This window comes from Cupressus sempervirens, chromosome 4, assembly GCF_028749045.1.
Source record: "Cupressus sempervirens isolate cs-2001-9-10 chromosome 4, ASM2874904v1, whole genome shotgun sequence".
Lineage (NCBI taxonomy): Eukaryota > Viridiplantae > Streptophyta > Pinopsida > Cupressales > Cupressaceae > Cupressus > Cupressus sempervirens.
The window spans coordinates 572,878,815-572,887,513 of record NC_143121.1 but is presented as its reverse complement, the minus strand read 5'-3'; the positions used below and the strand labels follow the sequence as shown (position 1 = coordinate 572,887,513).

General features: G+C 31.3%; 1 long non-coding RNA gene across 1 annotated transcript; it reads left to right on the top strand.

Annotated features, from left to right (window-relative positions):
- The first annotated feature begins 6,700 nt into the window (after positions 1–6,700).
- LOC149562492 (uncharacterized) lies at positions 6,701–7,294 on the top strand. Its single transcript, XR_016363504.1, has 2 exons — positions 6,701–6,896; positions 7,026–7,294. It is a non-coding gene; the product is annotated as an uncharacterized LOC149562492 (long non-coding RNA).
- The last annotated feature ends 1,405 nt before the right edge of the window (positions 7,295–8,699 follow it).

The window sequence follows — 8,699 nt, the reverse complement described above, 5'->3', positions numbered from 1 at the left end:
ATAATCACCAATCTAAGTGATAAAACTTTCCAAAATCAAATAAATATGATTGTAGATGCCACAAGAGTTAACATTGCATAGGGAATAAACTTGGAAGGATAATTAATATTTCTTCCCAAATTCATGTAGAGTGAGATTAAAAAAACAATACCCTATCCAACATATGTGCAACTAAACTATGTATCAAAAATGGGTCATGCATAGGAGAATCAAAAGGAAAGGTGTAATACTCTTCACTCATGTAAACTTCTTAGTAAGGCTTTTCTAAAACTTTGATGCACTAGAATAATCCCTAACTCTAATTAAGAGTATACCAAGAAGAACATCTTCAAACATTTTCTACTAAACATTGAAGTCAACTTCAATGTGCCCAAAGTTGTGAATCATATCAATGATACCGCATGAACTACAATTGTAATCCTTTTATAATAAGGTCCTTAATAAAACTAAAATAATATATCAATCTGAAGGCCTCTAAAAAAATTGCTATCTTCATCTTCTCCTAAGCTCTCATGGGTGTGCTATCTCTATGAGTAATCCAACTTGCAACCATTGATCCCATATATTGTAGAAAGAAAGTAGATATCCCACAAAGAATGGTATAACATTCAAACCAATCCACATTGATGTGTCATAAAATCCTCTATGGTTCAATCTAAGAAGTAGTGATGAGTACTCCTCCTTATGTAGTCATGATAAAAAATCTATTGCCACATTTAAGCATTGAGTTTCATAGCTATTAATAAAACCTCTCTCATCTTACCCATCAACATCAACACCTGTAGTGGATATGTCCATGGAAGAACTTGATTCCACATGTGGTTCTTTGTTTCTTTCTATAGATGCACTTATCCTAATTTTATAATTTATACTTTTAACTATTATAGTTGTGGCCACATTTTTATCCTTCTCATAATAATATTCTATGGATATTAAATTATCACTAGCTTCCACTATAGGAATTTTTATAGTAACTATAGATGGTGGAGATTTTTCTTGGATCATCTCTTTGATAACCTCCTCTAACTATGATAGTAACTCTAGAAGATCCAATTAGGTTGTCTCCAAAGAACCCATAGTCTTCCCTAAATCATGAGTGATCTTATATGTCTCATCTTCATTTTCCCCTAATGCATAATAAAAAGTACAATCCCAATTGAGAAAATAGTTTATGTCACTTAATAATTATAAATATTTGTGTTTCATTATTCTAATGGCTTCTCAAAGTGTACAAAACTTGAATGATACCAACATAAATCTCATTCGTCAAAGAAGTACCCCTAGCATAGATAGCCAACATCTAATAAGAAGCATAAAAAATATTAATAGTTGTGGAAATATGACGCACATTCACCTTTAGTTACCCAACTAAATCATGTGTTTGAAACTCGTGACTATAATGCAAGGTCTATGACCTAGAATCTGTACTATGATATGAATCTTCATCAACATCACTCACCTCATGACAAGTACTATCATGTGTTCCATCATCCTCAAAAACAAAAATAACTAAGATAATGATACTAAGCATATCAACAAATGACTCATATGATAATGTGGAAGCTTCTTCTACAATAGTCTCCCAACACACTCCTTGTTAGAAAATAAAGTCCACCAATATAACTAGGAAGAGGTGGTGAATCATTTATGTGCTTAAAATAAACTTTTTCAACTTTAACAAAACTGAAATATGTACTTAGTAGATGCAACCACCATAAGATAACAACCATAAGAAGTGACACAAGATATGTTAACTAGGGAAACCCTTGATCAAAGGGAAAACACAAGTAGGAATGATGCCCACAAGATAACATACAAATATAGAAATTTAGTTCTGAAAGGGTGTGACCCTATTAAGAGTTAGATCAAATAAAATTAGTGCATATGAGTCCATGTTAGGAGACTTTGAATCCCTATTAGGATATTTTAACCCTATTAGGAGTTGTGCCAACCTTTTTAGGAGTTGAAAAGAAGACAACTGAACCCATTGTCCAAATTGCTTCAGAATTATTTTCACTAAAAAATTAGGATAACCCATCCAAGAAAAATGAACTAACTAAAATAACAACTTATATTTTGAATACAATTTTTTTAAAGCTCACAAATTATCCTTGACATCAAACCATACTCTAATCTCAATAAATTTTAATTCAAATCTTGCATCATAATAAGCATCCACATTGGACACTTAACCTCAAGGAAAATATATTTTCTTTATACCAACTCCTAATAACTAATTGAGTTGGCCTTGAGGCTTTCCCAATGTACAATGAATAATATAGGACCATTACAAGATATTACAATTTGGTTCCACACATTACAATACAATTATATCAACTACAAAACCAAGATGACCTCCAAGAAATAATCCACACATTATTCTTCACAAGTCTTCATAGATTGAAAACTAGATTTTTCCATCTTGAATACAACTTCACCAACATTTCTTTGACAAATATCCAAGCTTGTTGAACAAGCTTCATTTAATGCCCCACCAGGGAACTTGTAAGGATAAGTCTAAATGTTACTAAGTTTGGTGAATTTTTTTTTTTGAATAACTTTTTCTTTCTAAATTCACTTAATCACAAATGTAAAAGTTCCTAACAAGTTCCATAATGTTATCTTTAAACTATATTATTTAGTTTCAATCTCAAGATTAGTTTTTAACATACAATAAACTCAATAAGTAATCTTTTTTTCCATTTCTTTCTTAATTTCCTTACTAATATTAATCCCTACTACTTAGGCTAATTCATCTATTATTTTTATGTTTACTTATGATTTAATACATTATCCATCCTACTATTCATTTATAAATTAGAAACTAATTTCTTAACCCATATAATCAGATACATCTATTCAACATGCAATAAAGATATATTAAATATATTTATACTATCAACCATACACATAAACCAAATCATCTTTCATTCACTAATTACTTAGATTGTTCATTATGAAGAGTGTATTATTCTTTTAGTCATCATACATTCATCTAGATACAAGAAAATATACAATGTCATGAAATCATTATAACTTCATTCATCTTTTGAAATAATACAATATATTCTCATATCCATTCATTTCTCCTAGAGATACCCTTTACCCTTTTACATAACCTTTCAATTCATAATACATAAACATATGAACTTTTACTTTCTTCAAGAGTTGTCATTGCAATATTACATAGATTTATTCCAAGGAATTTCAACATATAGACTTCAAGAAATGATCATCGTCCTCAACTTAATAGTGATCCATAAAAATCCATCCACGAACACTCAATAATAGCTTGAAATATTTTACCACCCAACCACGTGGAGCAATAAATGGTCCACTCCCCTGATCTAGGAGATAAGACCATGATCCAAATAGGTTCTAAGGAAATATAATGCTTATACCCAAAACCAAAGTAAAAGGTAATATAAAGCCACATAAAGCATAATGACCAAAATGAAATCACAAGACAAATGGACAACTAGGGGAAAAGAAGAGTGAGGAGTTCAACCACATCTAGGCGAGTGTCATTGTACCTTCCTAAGGAATTGGGATTCACTGCACAGGCTTAAGACCATCCTTTATCACATAATATATTTTCCCTAAGTACTCTAATGAGGATGGGTATGACCAATTAATGTTGAAATCAACCACTTGGGATAGGGATCTATAAGATATGCATGATGTCCCTTCCCTAAGTACTCCAACAATACTTCCACATTTATCTTATTTAGTGTGTGAATTCCCAAAACCCAACACATAATTTCATTCATTATTATGTTATCACTTATTAACTAACTCTTAAATGGAGCTAGCCTATGTAGGGCTCTGATAATTGAATTTAATATACAACATTCATAATTCAAATTAAAATATCATTTTCATTCCCAAAACAAAGTTCATATATAGTGTTTGCAGAATTAAAACAACATGATATACTCATCAAAATCAACCCTTAACTTAAAACATAATTCATGAAACATTTGAATCTAATCATGATTTAATTATCCTCATCAAAATAATCATTTGAACACACACACACACACACACACACACACACACACACATGCATACAGTCTTGGTCCTAATCAACATCATAAGTAAAATCCACATAATATAAATCATCATATAGAATCAATAACATGAATCACTATCCAATCAATCAAAAGTGTATCAAAATGACAATTCAACTAGTATCAAAATATGAATGCATCAGTAGTGCTTTGATAGGACCTCGCATCCTCTCCCTCTAGTCATGAACTTACTCTAGGAGTTCATCAAAATTGTATTATCACTATGATCTCATTTGTATTGCATCATCCCATGAAGTTGTGACTCCATCGTAACAATCCCATTAGATTCTAATATAGTCTTGATTTCTTTCTTGAAGTGTCAAGGTTTGTTGGGCTAAAATATGAATGGGATCCAATGCTATTTGAACATCTAACTCCACCTATAAGGTATCCCAATTTATAATGTGAGACTCATCATAAATATACTTCCACAATACAAAAACATGAAACACATGATGGATACATGATAGGCTAGGTGGCAAGGCTAGACAATATGTGACTAGTCCCATCCTTTCCAAGATCTCAAAAGGTCTAATAGAATGAGATGCCAACTTAGAGCTCTTTCTAAATATATTAGAGTCTAGTGTGAATGCACTCTCACAAAAACTTTGTATCTAACCATGTACTCCCTATTGACTCTCTTCACATCTACATTTTTCTTTTGCCCATTCTAAGCCTCTTTAATGTGTTGTTAAATCAATACTATTTGTTTCTCCATATCTCTAACTAATGAAGGTCTAATAGATACCCTATTCTCAATCATCTCCCAACTCAATGGTGTCTTTCATAGCCTACCATATAACGCCTAATAAGGTGGCATGCCTATAGATGAATTATGCCCATTATTATAGGAAAACTCAACAAGATGTAGGTATTCTTCCCACTTGAAATGATGGTCCATCAAAATTATACACAACATATCATCCAACACTTAATTAATCCTCTCTATCTATCTATGTGTCTAAGGGTGATAAGACAAACTAAAATTGAGCCCAGTGCCCATTGTGTTAAAGTTTGTAGTTGTGATAGAGATATTTATCTCTAATTTTCTAAGATAAAAATATGTTTTTTATGATCATTATGGTCATCTTCTTCTGAAAGAGATATTTGTGTTTATATTTAAGTTAGTACTATGCAAAAAGACACTTATCATACGTTATGCAAAGAGGCATGTGTATGGAAACATGAAGTGTTGAATGTGTGGAAATATGAAGGGTCTTATTTTTGGAACTCTAAGATACCTTAGTGTGGAAGATGAAGAGTCTTATGCAATATATTTATATGATTTCTTGGTATATTGTAAATCAATCAAGTTTAAAGCTATGTACTTGAATATTTAATGATTAATAAAATATATTTTGCTAGTCTGGCTGGGTTTTTCCCTTCCAATGCAAGGGTTTTCCTAGGATAAACGTATTGAGTGTTCTATGTGTGGTTTATGCTCTTTTATTGTTGTTTGTCTCTATTTTTGGGCTAAAACATTAACATGGTATCAGAGCCTAGTTTGGATAACACCACATAAGGGAGTTTCTTTGTTTTTAAGTTCCCCTTTGCAAACTTTTGTGAGAGCTTTGTTCTTATCTTTCTTCCAATCTATATAATGAATTATTTTACAAAATTTCTACATTTTGAATTTTTTGTGTATCATTATATTGATTTGGAAAAAAAAGGGGGGTTCATTCAAAGTAATATCTATTCAAAAGTTTCAATAATAGTCTCAATATGGGTAAGTGGTATATTCTCTAGTTTTTGTTTTGACTTCACACATTCTAGTGCTTTATCGATTGTCTTTATTCTTGATCTGAGTGAAGTAAAATAGGATGTGTTTGTATCATGTCCCTGTCTATGGAATGAAGAGTTTTCCCTTAGGGCCAAGCATTGAAATATTCCAAGAACATATATATAGCATTAGTTGTAGGCCAAAAAGATGCTCAAGAATTAAGGGGCAACATTGTCCTCAAACTTTAGTAGATGTGCAATTTGACCGTGATTGGTATTTTTGATTAAATTTTTTTATATGTGTATTTCAAATTGTGGTGGATATGCATCTAAAAGAAGATCCCTCAAAGAATTCGATATAATTGGAGGATCAACAAGAGTAGGAGTCATCAGTTAGTACATATGGAATTATTCTCCCAAATTTGAATGGCTTAATTTTTTAGAGCTTAAGATAGAGTAATTAAATTTGAAGAGGTTGATTCATGTCATGATTCAAGTTGTCATAGTCAAAGTTGGATGTTGTCAGATATTTTTCATGGTAATATATTAATGATATCGTATCTATGATAACTATTGAAAACTCTTCTTTGAGTTCTGTTTTATGTTCTCTCCTGGTCATATTATCTTTCTAAGTTGCACACTTTTTTTTACCCTTGTAGGTTTTCTATTCTTCATCATTAATCATGTTCTCTTATGACCTTCAATTTTCATGTCAGCATTAGCTTTGTCAGCTCAATTCTATGTTGTTGTGTCCTTCAAAAAATTTAATGGTTGGATATTTTGTTGCCAAAGATTTCATATTACTCTTTATAGCATTTAGCTATGGTGTGTCAAGAGTCTCTAATTTTATAGCATTAATTTAGGTATTTTGGGTAATTTTCTTTTTTCACTCGCATACATATCCATGTTACAAGTACCCTTCAAGGCAAAGAATTAGATTGCATTCTAGTCTACTTTAAATGCATACAAGTTTGGTGTTTTATATCAAGTACTCACATCCATCTATGTTATCTATATATGTTTTTGACATCTTTGTCATGTAGAGATGGTGCAAATAAAAAAATAGAACAAAGAGCTCAAGAGATGTTTGCAAAGGCTGAAGGGAGGGTAAGTGTTGCCATTATTTTCTTTTAAGTTTTTGTTTGTTCGAGCATTAAAGTGTGCAACTTTTTATATCAAAAGATGTTATTTTCAGTATGCTACAACTAATTTAGAATTTTTTTGTATATATTACAGGAAGAGGCTATGTGTATCAAATAACATTTTCCATTTTTTTAGTAATTGTGTGTCATGGTTTTGTGTACCATAGTTCTATGTAATTAGCACATGCATCGATTGAGATACAAGGATGGACTTTCTCAAATAGAATGTTGAATCAAAGTTATATTTTTGACAGATTAAGGATTGTATTTGTATGTTAAAGTGAAATTGTAATTATAGGTCTAAGTGAAATACGAAATATTACCTATGAAACAATTGATATGTAAAAAGTTGTATTACATGCATATTTGTGAGGGAGCATGTTTGTCATTATCTTAGGCCAGTGGAAATAAAAATGAAAAAATTAGAGTTGTGACATTAAGGATGTTATAAGTGTTGACAGGATAACTACTATGATTATGTACTTTGTAAAGAAACAAAGAGTCTGGATAAAACTACTTTTATATAGAGGTATTTGAATAAGCCAACAAGTGGATTGCGAGGAAGATTAGATGATGAGATAAGTATTATTTCTCTATTGTTAGTATCATTTTTTTATAGTAATATTTATATTGATTTCATGAGAATTGGTTGTAGAGGCACAAGTCATAATCTTTTATGTATGTATATTTGTGTGTATGTTAAGATAAAATCACTATGATATAAGTATTAATGGTTGTATCTCTTGAATCTTGACTTTTTTAGCGTTGATTGTCATGAGTTATTAATATCTTTCATGGTTGTAGGATGCAATGGGATGGAGATTATACAAAAATTATTTGCAGTCTTGATACTAAACCGATGGCACATTATTAATAGGGTAAGATTTTTTTTAGAGAGAGAATCTATTCACCTTCAAAGGAAGGTTCATTGACATAAGGTTATGTCCAACCCTTTGCAAGTTTATGCAATAGTCATCCATCTTATTGTGGTGATTAAAGTTATCCATGCTAAGAGGGAGTTTCTATTATTAAAGTTATCCATATTGAGAGGGAGTCTTTGTTATTAAAAGTTGTCCCTAGTGAGAGGGAGTATCAATTATTAAAGTTGTCCCTATTGAGAGGGATTCTCTATTAAGAGAAAATTTCACCTATTAAAGTTGTCCTTTCTAAGAGGGTGTCTCTATTAAGAGAAAATGTCAATTTTTAATGCCTTCTTCTCTTGGAGAAGTTTGAGGTGAAATCCCTCATTCCACCCTCTACAAGTAGGTACAATGGACCACTCTTTGTGAGTAGGCACGATGTAAATGCATTCTTCTCTAGGAGAAGTTTGAGTTGAAAGCCCTTGTTCCACCTTGTGGGAGTAGGTATGGTGGACCACCCTCTTTGAGTAGGCATGGTGGAAATTTATCCTTCTTTGGGAGAAGTTTTGAGATAAAAGTTCTCATTCTACCCTCTACAAGAAGGCATGGTGAAATTAATTATATATACTTATGAAAAAACTATAGTAGATTGTGTTATGTTTATATAGCATGTGTTATGTGAATTTAACATCTTTGGATTTAGTTATGTGTGCATGCTTGACTAAAGATCCCTGAGTGTTGAAGTTTTTAGTTGGGATAGAGATCTTTATCTCTAATTTTATGAGATAGAAATATGTTTTTTATGATCATTATGGTCATATTTATCTAAAAGAGATATTTGTGATTAAATTTAAGTTACTATTATGCAAAAATACACGTTTCATATGTCATGCGAAGAGGCATGCATA